This window comes from Lolium rigidum, chromosome 4 (genome assembly GCF_022539505.1).
Source record: "Lolium rigidum isolate FL_2022 chromosome 4, APGP_CSIRO_Lrig_0.1, whole genome shotgun sequence".
NCBI lineage: Eukaryota > Viridiplantae > Streptophyta > Magnoliopsida > Poales > Poaceae > Lolium > Lolium rigidum.
In genome coordinates this window covers 261,649,871-261,665,998 of record NC_061511.1, presented here as the reverse complement: position 1 = coordinate 261,665,998, position 16,128 = coordinate 261,649,871, and the positions used below count along the sequence as shown (strand labels likewise).

Genomic DNA, 16,128 nt, shown 5'->3' with positions numbered 1-16,128 from the left:
ACGTCTTAAAACGGCGGCGGCGGCGGGTGGTTGCACGCAATAACTCCGGCGCGGACGGCCACGCGGCCATACACGACGAGACGCGTCCCTGCGTCGCCTCGGGAAAACGGGGACGCCATTAACGTCGCTTGACCAAAGGTAGGCGACGGGGTTTTAGCCTTCCGTGCCGGCGACGGGTCGGGCCCGCGTCGGTTGGCCTCGCTTTTCGTTGTGTCCGGCGTCCCCGGAGCGTCCCCTGTGGGACGGGGACGGGCTCGGGGCGCCGGACACCGTATCGAGCCGCGCCGGACAAAAATGGGCTTTAGGGGACGCGGTTGGAACTCTTTTTTTGTCCGGCGCGCCCTAAATCCCTTTGGGGGACGGTTTGGGGGATGCGACTGGAGATGCTCTTAGAGCTCTTCCAAGATGGCCAAGAAAAAAGGCCTAGCGGTCAGCCATCAGGTCATGGATGCAGACTGAACCAGCAGGCCTCCTCCTTTAATCGCTGCAGACTGGACGAGCTAAGCTAGTAATTTTCTGATAGGCTGAATCATGTGTAGAGATTATACCTAGTAAAGAGAAATTTGCACTTTGGAAGGGGGGGTCGTGGCCCAGTTTCGCCTCCACGGCCCTCTGCCCATGTAGCCAAGCATGGTTAATTTGTGTTATGTTTTTTCAGAAGATTCTCTTTTGTTAATATACCGTTTCTCAACGTAAGCATGAAAATACTTTAATTTGATGATGAATTTTGACCTTTCACAAATACTTTTGAGGATATCCAGTCATATTCAGGGGGTAGCTTCGTGTAGAAATAATTGACAGATAAGTTTCCATCTTTTGTGACCCATTGATCCCATAGGGATCAAGTGAGATTCAGTGCAACCTAACATAAACTGCATTAAAAAATAAGATAGTACTACCTTCATTTCAAAGTTTAAGGTTTATATTATGTTTAGAAAATCAAACTATGTCAAGTTTAACCAAATTTTTATTAAAAATCATTAATATGTAAAATACAAAATCAATATCATTAGATAGATAATGAAATATATTTTTATATGGTATCTACAAAATATCATATTTGTTTATAGAATTTTATTAAAACTTTAGTCAAACTTTACTTGGTTTAACTTTTCAAAAAATATAAGGTTTAATCTTTAGAATGGAGGTAGTATTTCAAAAAAAATCTCAAGTCACGAATATTCATGCGAGCATACGCGCTATGTATATGCATACTCCATGGCCGGGTGGCTCTACTATTTTATTTTAGACGACAACAAGAAACCCCCGCTTATAAAATGCTCTCAAACTTCATTGAATTAGCAAGGTGGGACATTTGCCACAAACTAGGTTGAGTCACCTACACACAACGTATGAGCCATAGAATTGGATCTTAGTTAATTAGGCAACTGTTCAACATACCCCTGTCGGATGTAGAGTCGTCACGTTGCTCGGTTCTTCTTGCGCCTTTTCTTGCTGATGTTCCTAGAGCATCCGCTAGAGGCGTCGCTCGCGGATGAGTTGGCACCCATTATGGCCATATTGATGAGGGTGGTAGAGAAGGAGCTCGGGTGGGTGGGTGGGTGCAACGCGAAGTAGGCTTGCGCCTATGCTGTGAGGGAAGCTGTGAGGGAAGCGCGTGCAGCAACCGGCGTCTGGCGAGCGAGGCGTTGTTCCTCGAGAAGAAGAAACGATCGCAGCTCAACGAAGGAAGGCAGGTGACCGCGGATCATGTGGGGAACGACATGTCACGTCTGGACTGGAACCTAGGTGGATAGTGTATAAACTAAAACGGACAGTTTTGCTAGTATCTAAAATGAGGCCCTCCATTTAAGGTGGCCTTACATACTCTAAATAAATTGATACCTACAGAACTTTTTATGTTGCGTAATCGAACCGTGAGATTTATTCACTCTAGTGCATCAAGAGGCTTTAGATGCGGGTGTAGCCTAGCGTTGGCCGTTGATAAACTAAATCCACATGGAATCGTGCTCGAGTCTGACTGGGCTTGGAAGCTCGAAGGATGTAAATAGCAAAAAGGGAAGATATAGGCCGAAACAAACGGTCTGGGCCTCCAGATCGGCCCATACGTACGGGCGTCACGGCTTCTAAAACCGCTCGGCTGGCCTTTATAAGCGCACGAGACGTCTCAGACCTCTCACGCTAAACCCTAACCTCGCCGCGCCGCGCCGCGCCGCCTTCATGGTGGTCCTCTCTGTCTTTCGCCTCTCTTCGTAGTTCTTCGCCGGAAACTTTCTGCGTGTTTTCCGTTATTTGTTGTTGGTTGCGTTTAACGATCTTCGTCCGTGCGTGTGTATTTCGGCGCCTCTTCTTTCGGCTGCAAGAGCAATCCACTCTTGGCGGCCTTGTTCTGGAGGCGCAGAGCGAGCGCCGCGCTGCAGGGGGCGAGCTGTATTATCCCGGCTGCTATCGCCGGCCGGGGTCTTCTCCCCTGCAGCACGCACATTTTTTTTCCTGCAAAACGCAGTCTCATCTTTACTGCATCGAAGAAACGATTTGGTTTTGTCAGAATAAAGCAGATTTGGATCTGCTATGAGGTATCCAGGGAGCATGATGACATGGATTTTTGTCGCCCCAGTCTTAGGATCTGGTTCGCCGGACCTGTGCTGATTGACATTGTTATCTAAACTGACTCCATGGCCTTGCATTAGCCTGCTGGGTGATCCTTCTCTGCTTTTTTGAAAGTTTTCTTCAGTTGTTCTAGTTGTTCATTAAACAACTGGGTTTGTTCTCTTAAGGAATACGTTATTTTAAGATGTTATTCGCATACGATTATCTGAACAAATAAAAGTCCACGATACGGGATAGTAGTTGTGAAAACAAAAATGTTTTTGAAAATAATAATGTGCTCTATGCAGATTTCGTTGATTTGCAATCGGTTAGCACAACTGTCGGACTTTGTCAATAATGAAACGTGATTCATTGCCCAGGCGCGCAATCATGGAGAGCCGCTCCTTTGGCGGAGCTAGGATTAGTCGAACAAATAAGCACTAAATTTTTTTGGGGCAAAAAATCACATGTAATCAACAAAAAATGTCCAAACTGATGCATTGATCATATTTCACCGAGTAGAAGTACAAACTGACTAAAAAAAAATTGATACAAAAGTTCTACATTTTGAGGAGATATTATCATACCAGTAAGTTGAATCCATGCTAGGAAGTCAAAATCCACGAGGAAGATGACCTCTACAGTGTAGGCATGAAAACGAAGCATAATCTTCTTGTCATCAATTTGTGCAAATATCTCTTTCTCAACATAGCAAATCATCAAATCATTGAGCCAATCATCCCCTATCTTGTTTCGAAGATCTGATTTTATAATCTTCATGGCCGAGAAAACCCTCTCTGCTGATGCTGTTGCCACATGCAATATCAAAGCTAGTGTAATAAGGCGGTAGACCAATGAAAATATCAAATGATATCTTTTCTGAACCAACTTGAGAGCAAGATCACTCAAACTATCACAAGCACTGAAATTTTCCGATGCTTTCTTCCAATTTGTAAACCCCGACTTTGTGAAAACATCCGATCCAAAGTGGTTACCATTGTTTGAAGATTTGAAAAGAAAACAATGAAAACAAAATGCAGCATTCTTCTCCACACTATACTCTAACCAATCATACTTGATATACCCTCTTGCGTGCTTCTTCTTCTGCTGCCTCAGCGGCCTCCCCTTCTTCGATCCAGGCAGCCAGGTCAGCCTCGTCGCTGGAGTCCATCGAAGACGGCCGCCGGAACAGCGGACAGCCGGCCGTGGAGACTCGAGAGGGACGGCGGTCAGGGACGACCGGAGAGGGGCGGGGGGCGAGCAGAGCAGTGAACAGACGGCCGTGGAGCCTGGAGACTGCAGAGGGGCGGCGGTCAGGGACGACCGGACGGGCAGCCGTGGGCTGCGGTCGGAAACAGGGCGCCGGGATCGAGCGACGGCGCCGGCGTGCGGCGTGCTGGAGCGAGCGAGGGCGCCGGAATCGAGCGACGGCGCCGGCGTGCGGCGTGCTGGAGCGAGCGAGGGCGCCGGAATCGAGAGATGGCGCCGGCGTGCTGGAGCGAGCGATGGCGACGGCCTGCGGGAGCGAGGCGGCGCGTTGGGTATTAGGTCGGGCCGTCGGGCGTCTCCGTGCGTGCAGCGTGCGGGACAGGGTCGGCCAGCGAATTAGCGATGGGATTTTTTTCCCCCAAAAACTGAGCCGGGTCGGCTGCCCACGCTCGACTTGGCTCCGCCAATGGTCACGCGTGAGGCTGTGACGGGACCTGCTCCTCAGAAGTTAAACTTGCGAAAATTGTAAAATCACCAGCTCCATTTTTTGAGATAAAAAATAACCAGCTCCTCTTGATATCCGTGAACTCGTGGAATTTTCCCGTTCCCCTCCTCCATGCGTTGATTTCGATAACCCTTTTTTCGAAAGTTCAGCATGATTTCAACTGATTTTAAAAAGTATTCAAAATCTAAGCCGTTTTAGTAGCATCTTTCTTTGTGGTGCTATTCTCTTCACCATAGCTTCGCCAACATCGGCGCTGGACATGTGGCAGTGAGGCGGGGTCCATGATTTCTAACCTCAACTCGCTTTACAAAGTGTGGGTTGCGTTCATCCCTTCCACCTACCACTCACCCCTCAGACCTTGACCAAGAAGGAACCAGTGCACGCCCACCTCTCTCTCCCCTCTCAAATCCTTCCCGATTAGCCTTGGTTCAATTTCTTGGTCGGGGTCTGAGGGGTAGGTGGAGGGGATGGGGGTGGCCCACGCAACTTAACATATTTCAAATGGTAGTGCCCTTGTCAGTTGAACTTCAAAAGGGTAACTCCTTTGATAAGGGAGTTCAGGTCACGAATCGTGGGCCTTGTCTCTCCTCACTGGCACATGTTCAGCGTTGTTGTTGGCGGTGCTACAATGAAGAGGGTAGATGTGGTGACCCAGCATACCACTGCATAGTGTAGTATGCAAGTCTGATATAACACCAATGAAACACCGTTCCACTAGTATTATATCGCTCAGAGTGGTGCAACAGAAACATATGTGGGTCCAAGGTATGTCTATAGAATTACAACATTGACTCTGTTACATAAGATCATCACAGCCTCCTACTTTACAATGAGGTAAAACTGCAAATAAACTCCAGAAGAACGACTCGTAGTCTAGTCTTAACACGAACTCTTGTTGTAGAGTATTTAACTAGCTATAGAGGCTATGAATAGATTCTAGCTAAAAAGGAGCTATTGTTTAGGAAGCTAGTTCCCTTCTATGGCTAGTCTAGGTTTTCTCCTTGTTGGATGTAGTATTTGACTCTTCTGACAGGGTCTTGTCTCTTGAAGTAGTTGTTGACTCCTCGACCTTCGAGTTGCACTGTAGATACTCATTCGATGCCTCCATATCTAAGCAGGGGATTTAAGAGTGGGATGAGTACGAGCGTACTCAACAAGTTCATTATAGGAAAGAGGTGTTTAATGCACTAGCTACAGCATTAGACCAGAAAGTCTAATACCAATGCAGGTTTTCATAACCATTTCTTCAAAAGGTTGCTTTTATTCGGAAGAACTATGTCCGTCGGCCTTCACCGGTTTACTAGAACTTCATGGAGCTCCTTTCCGGCCGCGTTCGCAGTTCCATATCCCGGAACAGGGAGTGACAGTCACGGTTCTTTACACTCTGCAGAGGTGTGTTGCTTTACCCATAAGAGATCTTAACCTTGGTGCCAACCAAGCTGCAGGCTTGTCCACACTTCCTATGGTGTGAGGCCCGGTATAAGGTCTAGCCAATCATGTTCCTCCGCTACCTCGAACACCCACCCGTTGCCGCAAACTCCCGACCCCGGGTCCACGCCGGCCCCATTATTCCCATAGATTTCGGGGTGGACTCCGACCACGACGTCAATGCAGGGCTCTACCATACATTCCTACGCCGGCAGTTGCAACCCATCATAGACCCCATTACCGTTGGGACTTCTACGGGTTCCCACCCCTGCATCATGTCTCGCAAGATCATGTGCACCCGGTAATGAGCATCCCTTGATGAACGAGAGGTGGAAACACTTTTGACTACTCCGTCCCACTCCGGATCTTATGGTTAACACGGGTATTACGGCACAAGAATCACTAGCGACATTTGTTGTTTAATCCTAGATGGATATAAACCCTTGCAATGGAACCTCCACCATATCAACACAATCCATGGTTCCATTGCCCACCACGTAGTCATATTCATAGTTATGAAAGTAGTGGTTTTGGTTTTTATGCAATAGTGATAACCATAGTACTTTGCAAGTAATTTGATAGAAATAATCAAATGACATGAGCAAGTGATGAACTTGCCTTTCTTGACTGCAAGATTATGCGGGCAAGGTCTTCGATACGCAATAACTCCAAATTCTGAAATAGCATCATCGTCCGGTAAGGACGATGTTTAAAAGATTGGCAAGGATGCAATAATGCATAAGTATGAGATGCAATCGCTCTAAGCGTGACCTAACCCCGATGATTTAGGATCAGTGAGTTGTATGATTAGTTTAGGGTGTGTTGCACTTTTAGAGAGATTCACAAACAAGGTTCTTATTCAGGTTTGTGTTGTTTTAGAATCATAAGCAAGTGGTAAAATGAGTAGTAGCAATTATACACACCAAGGAATAGTATTTGTATAATAAGTAAAGAGCAGTTGTCAGTTTTAAGTCCTATAGTGCATGGTTGATGATTACTTATTATATAATTCAAAAGAATAACTTTTGAAGAACATTTTTTTAATAAAGAACAAGTATGATAATTAGGTTTGATGGGTTCTATGGATTCCTATGGTTCCAATTGGTTTCTGGAGTAAGAATGAGGTGGATCCCAACAATGTTGGATTCATCAGCTACTAAGTCTTGTATGGTTGAATTAAGCCTAAACATCTTGAGCAATTTGTTATAAATAGTTGCTATCAAGGTTGGTATACCTTGCTCGGTGATAGTCGGCTAGGGTTTATAGATCCTATTAAGCGAGGTTTGATGGCTACTCCCTATTTACTTCAAAAGAATAACTTTTGAAGAACATACTTCTTAAGTAATAAGAAGTATTACAATTAAGGTTGAGGTTGTCTAGGTTTTACTATTGAATCCACTAAAATAGGGCATAGTTGGCTCCTGGATATTATGGTTTATAAGTATCTAATACTTAGTAGGGTTTAGTGGAATATAGTTAGGTAATGCACTATATTTGGCATAGTTGTTATTGAAGTTCATCACAATGGTGTGATGCTAAGCATGGATAGTTAAAGATGATGGTTTTGGTATTAATAACTAGGGTTTGCACTTGGTTGACCCTACATTATCATCTAGGTTTTATTAGAATGAGTTCATGGTATATTAATTATAAGTACTATGGCTTCTATTATTTTATGGGAACAAGAACAAGTACTTAGTTGCTAATTGTGGGTCTATAATTCAAGAGGAATTAACATGATCACAAGTTATAACCTAGGGTTTAGGTTTATTAGCAATTTAGGGTTCACACATAAAATAATGGAGCTAGGGTTCCTAATGGAATTAAGGTTTCACAATTACTATTTGTTCTTAGGTTAATAACTTCATTATAAGGTTGAAGTTATTAATCACTTTATAATAAACATAAGGTTGGATTTAGCATTTTATTATTTTTAAAGAATTAATAATTAAGGTAATTATTATTTAGGGATTAAATCCTTCTAATAAGGATTTAATGAGTTATTAATAAAGGAAAATTAGTTTTATTGTTTCCTTTATTTACTTACTGGTTTTTTTTATTTTAGAACTTTTTCTTAATTTCTGAATTTTAGTTGCATTTGGAATTAAAAGAAAAGATTTAATTAATAGGTATTTAAATAACTAAATTTTTATTTCAAATAAAAATTTCATTTTATATTTTTATTGGATAGATTTCATTTTTAGGAACATTTTAATATCTCATTTGTATTTTTCTGAATTAAAATGGATTTTGTAAGTTAATGTGAAGTTTCAGCAATTTTCATAATTTGAAATAAGATGAAAAACTACTAAATGTACCCGGCCTAGAGCTACCTACAGGCACAGACAGGTGGGGCAGGGCCACGTTGGCTGCCACGTGGTGCCGACGTGGCAACCCTATGCCTCACCGGCGGCCAGTCGTGGACGGCGCCGGCGTTGGAGGGTTCCCGCGGACTCTTGTGTGTGCTCAATCGAGAGAGGACGACTAGACGAACCTAATCGTGGTGACGCCGCTCCATAATGGTCACCGGAGCGTGCTCGCCGGCGAGGTACTGCGGCGGCGGACACAGTTGATCGACGTGGCGGCACTAAGGGGCATAATCGAACGAGCTAGGCATGCTATGGGGCTCAGAAGCTCACCAGGACCACGACGCGCGTGACGGCGAGGCAAGGGGATGTCTGGTTCGCCGGAATCACCAGCTCCCGTCGTCGGAGAAGACGAGGTCGACGGCGGCGCTACGGGATGCTTGGCGTCGATTCCTCTTGCATACAGAGGAAGTTGAGGACGGTGATCACGATAGTATCCACGGCGAGGTCTGGGGATGCTCTGAACGGCGGCGATGCTCGAGGTCTGTGCGGCTAGGGTTTCGGCATTTTGGGGAAATCGAGCAGAGGAGGAAGAAAACAAGCTAGGGTTCGTCCTTGTGCTTTTATATGGTGCTAGGGCGTGCCTCGTCACGACGCCAAGCTCTGGGAGGTCGCCAGCGAGAGGGAGAAGGCGGTCACGGCGTAGCGCTGGCCTCCACGCGCGAGGAAGGGGATGAGGACGAGCTCCTCCCAGATCTTTTTAGGCGAAGGGGTAAGTGGGCTGGGCCAGGCCGTGGTTTGGGCCGTGCTGATGGACTGCTGGTGGGCTGCTCGGCCAGGTAAGGTCCATTTCTCTTTTCTTTTATTTCATTTTCTGTTTTGTATATTTTCTATTTTCCATTTCTCTTTTCAATTCTGTTTTATAATTCAGATTTGAATGCTTTTCTATTTTACAGTGTATTTGATAATTTGAATTTCATTAGGACTAAATAAAGGATCATTGTAACACTGAATTGTTTTTGAATGAGCATTTAATATATGTGAACCTTTATTGCAAATTTTAATTAAGCATGATTTATGCTCTCATTTTAATATCCATTTATCTGGTGAATCAAATCTGTTTGGAAATATTGAAGTTGATATTTTTAACTTAAAGTATTTCAGAGGTTGTATTAGGACTTGACTTCCATTTGGGGAATTGGTCACTTGCACATGATTTTATGTGAGCTCAAATGTATTAGTTTCTATCATAACCCCCCTTATTAAGGTTAATACTATCATTATATTTGAAAGTATCTAAGTAGGTATTGTTTCCATCATGGTTTATATTGTTACAAAGGTAAATGGTTGATCACCACACATGGTTTAATTATCAAGTATGTTCTATGTTTTAATTGTGATCACATAAGTGATGCACAAACTAAGATTGAGATGTAGTTTAGGGTTTTACTTGTGATCATCAATTAATTCACAAGTTAGGTTGTGATATGGGCATTGATTCTTTTTATAGTTAACTTTGGTTATATGGATGAATGGTTTCTCACCTTATAAGGTATAGGGTTTAACTCTATAGGTTTTCTTGTTTTCTTTAATTGAGGAATAAGTGAAATGTTGTTGACCGCCAAAACCCACCGTCGGGCAGCGACAGTCAGCACTAGTAGAGCCGGGAAGAGCCTAGAGCTGCGGCTGGCTGAGACCCCTCCGAGCGACGGCCCGCAATGCTCTTCTGGTCACACGCGGCGATGCGAAGTGCAAGGGCGTGCCACCTGACCTATACCTGGTCGGGAAGGTGATGGGGAATGCCTCGCTTAGTTCCCGCATGGCATACACGTAAACATTAAATACGAGCCTCGATCGGCTCTCGGGTTATCTCCGTGAATCGGCTCAAAGAGCCGATCCACCCATGATCCGTGCGGGGTGCACGAATACTTGGTGATCCCGCTTGATCAAGATAAAGCTAATGAGATCTACGACGATTTAGGGTTTTCACCGCATAATCGGATCATCCTACTCCGAGTTGGGCCTCGCGGCCACGCACGGTGCTCATAAGCCGATCCTAAACAAGGCCAAAGAACCAACAATGTAGTTGATCCACGGAACATCCTGTTTAGGACTTGCGAACGCCACCCTACATGCCACCGGATCCTCCCCCTTTGTAAGGCCTAACTATTGCGAGATATTAAACTAATCCTTGCGCAGCAAGGAGCAATCGTAACGGATCGGATCTACTAAACGATGAACAAGCAGGTGCCGCCCCCATGCCCGAGATAGGCATGAGGACGGCTAGATATGCAAGGGTTGCACTACGTAAGCATGTTTATACGAAGAACAATGCTAACCCTAACACATCTATGATAACTACGTTGCCCGCCATCAAAGACGCTTCGGTACGGGCAACGCATGAACAACGTGGAGCTTGAGTACGGGTTTCAATCGGGCAGCATGTCGCTTACCTGATTGAAACCCTCGAGACGAAGGAGTTGGCGATGCGCCGAGATTGGTTTGTTTTGGGGTGAACGTTGTGTTGTTGTTTATTCCATAAACCCTAGGTACATATTTATAGTCCAGGGGACTTTCTAATGCGGGCGTGCACTAAACCGTGCACGAGTAAGATTCTATCTCTAAACTAAAATACGATCTAACATGTTACAGATACATGGGCAATCAAGCCCAACTTGGTATAAAAGGCCGATCCACCAACTTCTTCTATATTTATTTCTTCACGTCCATCTCAATCGAGGCCCACCTCTGGCTTGGTCAAATTCTGGTGATAACACATGCCCCCCTGGTTTTGGAAATGACATTTCCAAAATCATCGTGCTCTTTTCCCGTCGGGTCATGTCGTGGTACCACCGTTGCAGTATCCTTTGTCTCCTCATATTTTGCAGTGAAGATTAGTGACATGGCACCAGCAACATGCGAGCAATCGGCTCTTCTTATGTTCCTCTTTGAACCATCGGCTCTTCATCGCAACAAACCCTCCTCTGTTAATGAAGAAGTATCCTCCAATCAATTGTTTTGCCGATGGTCAAAGTTACGCAGTCTCCAAAGAGAGCCGATGGCATTGCATCGGTCTCTATTATAAAATACGAGGAAAGTCGACCTAGCCGCCCTTCCAAACGGTAACCTCGCGACCTTCATCGGAAAAGGCGAACTCGGATCCCCAAATCGCCGCCCGAGCAGCTCCAACTCACAACCACTTACACGAGATCTCAGCCACGCCGCCCCGACTCCTTCAACGCATCCCATGGCGAAATCATCCAACACCGACACCACAGCCTTCCGGACCGAAGGTAATCCTTAACCCCCTTTCGCCGTTCGTCTTGACATGAGATTAATGGCAAACACCCGAATTAATGTTTCGCTCCGCCGCTAATTTAGGCTTCGGATATCCTTCGCCACACCCTTCTCTCGCGAATTCGATGTGCCTTGGTCCTCGTTCTTCCGAGAGTCCTCGCCTCGTTAATTTCGTGCGAAGCTAACGGAATCCCCTTTGTGAGCCAAAGCCTAGATCTAACTTCCCGGGCCGACCGCCTACGAGCCCGGCCTAATCCTCCCGAAGGTTGGGTGGCATGGTACAATAGAGTATCAAAATCCCACTATGCCACTTGGGAAACCATAGGGATAGCCGATGCCCCGTCATTATCATTATCTCCTCTTGAGAAGAACGAGAACATCTTGAAAACCATCGGCTACTTCTGGTCTGATGCATTGAACTGCTTTATGTTTGGCCATGGCCCCATGACACCAACTTTACTGGACGTGGCCATGATCACGGGGCTGGACATTGCATCCCCCAGCCCTTCCGCATTCCAACCGCCGAGAGTCCCTTTCACCCTTTCTTCCAAAAAGAGTGTACCACTGGGAGCCTACCTCAAACGTTATATGAAGACCAAAGGTCCTGTGACAGAGAGAGAACACACGGCCTTTCCGAATTTCCGGCTAGAACATTTCATCTTCCGTGGCCCATCCCTTGCCCCTACCAAGAATTATCTTTCCTCGGCCTATGAATTGGCTAAAGGCACCCACCTCGGCTCGGGCAAACCGTTTCTTGGAGAGGTTTATCGATCTCTTCAACCGATGTCCGTCAAACTCGTTCTCTCGAAAGACAGTTAAAACTGGCGGTCCCTGGTGGTTTATTCAATTATGGGCGCAGCTATACTTTCAGACCCAGATCCCTGACTTCCCACCTTTGTCCTCCTGCACCTTTCCGGACGTCAATGGCAAAGATATCCGATGCACCAGCTATGGCCAGGCTTTGTATGGCCTCCCGTGCAAGTAGGTTGATCCCCAAAGAAGCAGCGAGGGTGGTTCAAGATCTTCTTTCAAGGTTTAGACAACCCCCGTTCTTTCCTTATACCGAATCGGCAAACTTTGAAAATCCAGCCTCCTTCCGATTGGATAAATTCGCCGATGATGCCGCACTCGAAGATCTCGTATTCCATCATGATTCGTCCCCGCTTCCTTCCCCGTCGGTATGAGCACTTCAAACCGGATCATTAAACCCGGCTACGAGTGTTATCAACCAAGAGTAGTAGCCCGACAGCCTTGGTCTTGGGCAGGTGCCTCCACACTTCTTCCCGCACCATCTAACAGCCAGCGTAGCCGAACCGCCCGACATCATCACGTGCCAAAGGTGTTATACCTTCTTTGATGCTTTGGCCATCCCTATCCCCCACGACCTCCGTTTCTCCTTCACCACCGATGGTTTCGAGACTTGGTGGTCCATGTGGAAGACCCATGCCTTCGAAGGGCCTTAGGACCGCCGTTGAGGCAACTTGACGCCGAGTATGACATCCCCGCAGTACCGTGTACCGTCACCCGAAACATTTCTTACAGCTGCATTACGGCGATCGTCCGTGACCCCGACCCTTCCTCTTAACGAGCAACGAGATGGTCCGGCTCCCACACAAACCGACGGTTCCCCTTTCGCATTTCTTCCTCCAAGCACCGCGGGTTCTTTTCTGCCAGAGCTCGCCACCCCTGAAAAAGGTCATAATGCAGAGCCAGCCGATTTCACCAAAATCGGCACTCAAGAGTAAAGCCTCTTCAGGGCCGGTTGCCCCCCGAGCCTCGACTCAGGCGAGGACAGCAGTGAGGAAGGTGGCCGCCAGGAAGACCCTGAAGCGTAAAGCTCCGGCCCAAGCAAGCTTGCATGTAAGACGGTTCAGATCCTGCAGACGCTCGTCCGTTTCTCAATATTTCGCTCGCAACATGCTTTATGTCCTTTCCTGGCAGGCCTCCACCGAAGGAACTTCCAGCCGGGACCGAGGAAACCAGCGAGGGAGACTCGAGCTCGGTAACTCCGAGAGGTCCACCACCCATAGCCGCACGGCCTCACCAGCACCGGCTTTCGAGAAAAGGTTGATCACCGACCCTTCTGCCTCCCATGCCCCGGCCAGATCGGGGTCGCGCACGAAGCGCCGCTGCGTCAAGAGGGCTCGTAAGAACCCACAAGCCTCTTCATCAAGCCAGGAGGTCTCAAATGTAATTATCTTCTTGATCGCACTTCACGTTATCCCGCCGTCATTTGAATCGGCTAATCGCTTCCTCCTGCAGGCCACAGAACCGCTAGCGGAGACGTTGAGGAGGCGCCGAGGCCGTCCGCAACTCCGGATCTAGCTACCTCGACGACGGCGGCTGCCCAAGCGGCCGACCCACCCGAATCCACGTAAAAGCGGATTGTCACCGCGCCGGCCGTTCCTCCTTCTTTGGGAGAGGTATGCCTCCCTCCTTGGCTCCATCTACTCCCTCATTGCCTCGCTGAACTCACTTTGTTTACCCCATCGTGGTTGTGATCTCTCGAGCTTGCTTACGTTCGACCCCGAGTCCGTCGAACCCGCTTCTTCTAAGGCAAGTGGAGAGCCGAATCTCAAGCACGGTCCGCGGTCCACTCCAGTCGTCTCGTAGACTTGCTTTCTCGCCTCAACCGACACTCGATTGAAAACTCCGAGGAAGCCCAAGGCACCTTCGAGGACATCCGGCCCCATCTCCCTATGACCCGCAGTGGAGCTCTGCTCTGCCGTTACCTTGTCGGCCTTTAAGTCAAGGGTGCAAGCGGCTCGCCAAAGGGTTACCCTTCGCCACTCCCAACTTCCACCGAGAGCCGATATTGCTGAAAAGTGCCGACGGCTCAATGAGAAAAAGGTCTGTTTTGGACGCCAAGACGGACACTTCGCCACTCACGCCGAACTCGAGTCCTTACGCAAGGAGCTGGAGAATCTTGAAGAGAAGGTAAGGATAACCAAACAGCTCATCCAAGACAAGGAAGCACTTGTTGCCCGTTCTCAAGACGAAGCAAGAGGCCTCACAGCCGATCTGAGGACCGATCCGGCTCGAAATCCGTACCTCGAATAATCAGCCGGTGAAGGGTAAGGACGAAGATGACCAAGCTGAGATCGCTGAGGCAGATCGCATCCGTGTTGACGCTGTTCGCGCCCTTGACGTGTTTCTTCAACGGGGCCTCTAGAGACAAATTTCGTCGGACCGGGTCTTACTGTATTTGCTACATTTGTGCTTGCTAAGTTTTTTTTTTTTACTGGCCGATGATTTTCCATCGGTTTCTGACCTCTCCATACCCCTGTGTCTGTCTTCTGATCATGTGCCCCCCCCCTCGAGCCGAATCTGTCAGGTGACTACAGATATTGGCTTTGCATTACGCCACAGAACTGTACCCGTACGTCGGCTCCGTTGGGATTCGTGTAGCCGACGTGATCGCCTGATTAGATCGCCGTCGACCTCAAGCAGATCGTGTGGTGAAACTGAACTTGGCCGACTCGTTAGATCGAAGCGCTCCATAAAGGCTTCGTAATACCCCTCGTATAATCGCTAGAATCGGCTCCCATCTTGATCATAACCAGGACTTGGTGACCGCGTCGGAGCCGATTGCGTGGGCCGGCTCATTCTTCATTCTTGCCACAAGAGCACCTGCCCTCATCATTGCTTTCACCAGGGTGGTACCCAAGTTCTACCATGTTGACGCTGAACAAGTGTCCTGGTCGACCCTGGGAACGGATTCTGTGGAAAGAGCCGACGCACTTGGCTTCGAGGACCGCCTCGATTTCATCGTGTTTCTCGAGCTCGTCAGGCAGCCCCTCGTGGGTGACTGGCGTGCTGTCCGCCATCTCAGATGTAGATGGCGATGTGGTTGATGTAGACGATTGTCCCACCGGCGTGCTGCGAATGTGTTGACCGCCAAAACCCACCGTCGGGCAGCGACTGGTCAGCACTAGTAGAGCCGGGAAGAGCCTAGAGCCGCGGCTGGCCGAGACCCTCCGAGCGACGGCCCGCAATGCTCTTCCTCGGTCACACGCGGCGATGCGAAGTGCAGGGGCGTGCCACCCGACCTATACCTGGTCGTGAAGGTGATGGGGAATGCCTCGCTTAGTTCCTCGCATGGCATACACGTAAACATTAAATACGAGCCTCGATCGGCTCTCGAGTTATCTCCGTGAATCGGCTCAAAGAGCCGATCCACCCATGATCCGTGCGGGGTGCACGAATACTTGGTGATCCCGCTTGATCAAGATAAAGCTAATGAGATCTACGACGATTTAGGGTTTTCACCGCATAATCGGATCATCCTACTCCAGGTTGGGCCTCGCGGCCACGCACGGTGCTCATAAGCCGATCCTAAACAAGGCCAAAGAACCAACAATGTAGTTGATCCACGGAACATCCTCGTTTAGGACTTGCGAACGCCACCCTACATGCCACCGGATCCTCCCCCTTTGTAAGGCCTAACTATTGCGGATATTAAACTAATCCTTGCAGAGCAAGGAGCAATCGTAACGGATCGGATCTACTAAACGATGAACAAGCGGGTGCCGCCCCCATGCCCGAGATAGGCATGAGGACGGCTAGATATGCAAGGGTTGCACTACGTAAGCATGTTTATACGAAGAACAATGCTAACCCTAACACATCTATGATAACTACGTTGCCCGCCATCAAAGACGCTTCAAGACGGCAACGCATGAACAACGTGGAGCTTGTGCCGCCTAGATCGCAAGATGCGATCTAGGCAGCATGTCGCTTACCTGATTGAAACCCTCGAGACGAAGGAGTTGGCGATGCGCCGAGATTGGTTTGTTTTGGGGTGAACGTTGTGTTGTTGTTTATTCCATAAAC

The 16,128-nt window shown here is 47.8% G+C and overlaps 1 non-coding gene across 1 annotated transcript; it reads left to right on the top strand.

Annotated features, from left to right (window-relative positions):
* Positions 1-2,546: 2,546 nt before the first annotated feature.
* Positions 2,547-2,635, top strand: LOC124650784. The gene has a single exon (XR_006987198.1). It is a non-coding gene; the product is annotated as a small nucleolar RNA U31b (small nucleolar RNA).
* Positions 2,636-16,128: the final 13,493 nt, after the last annotated feature.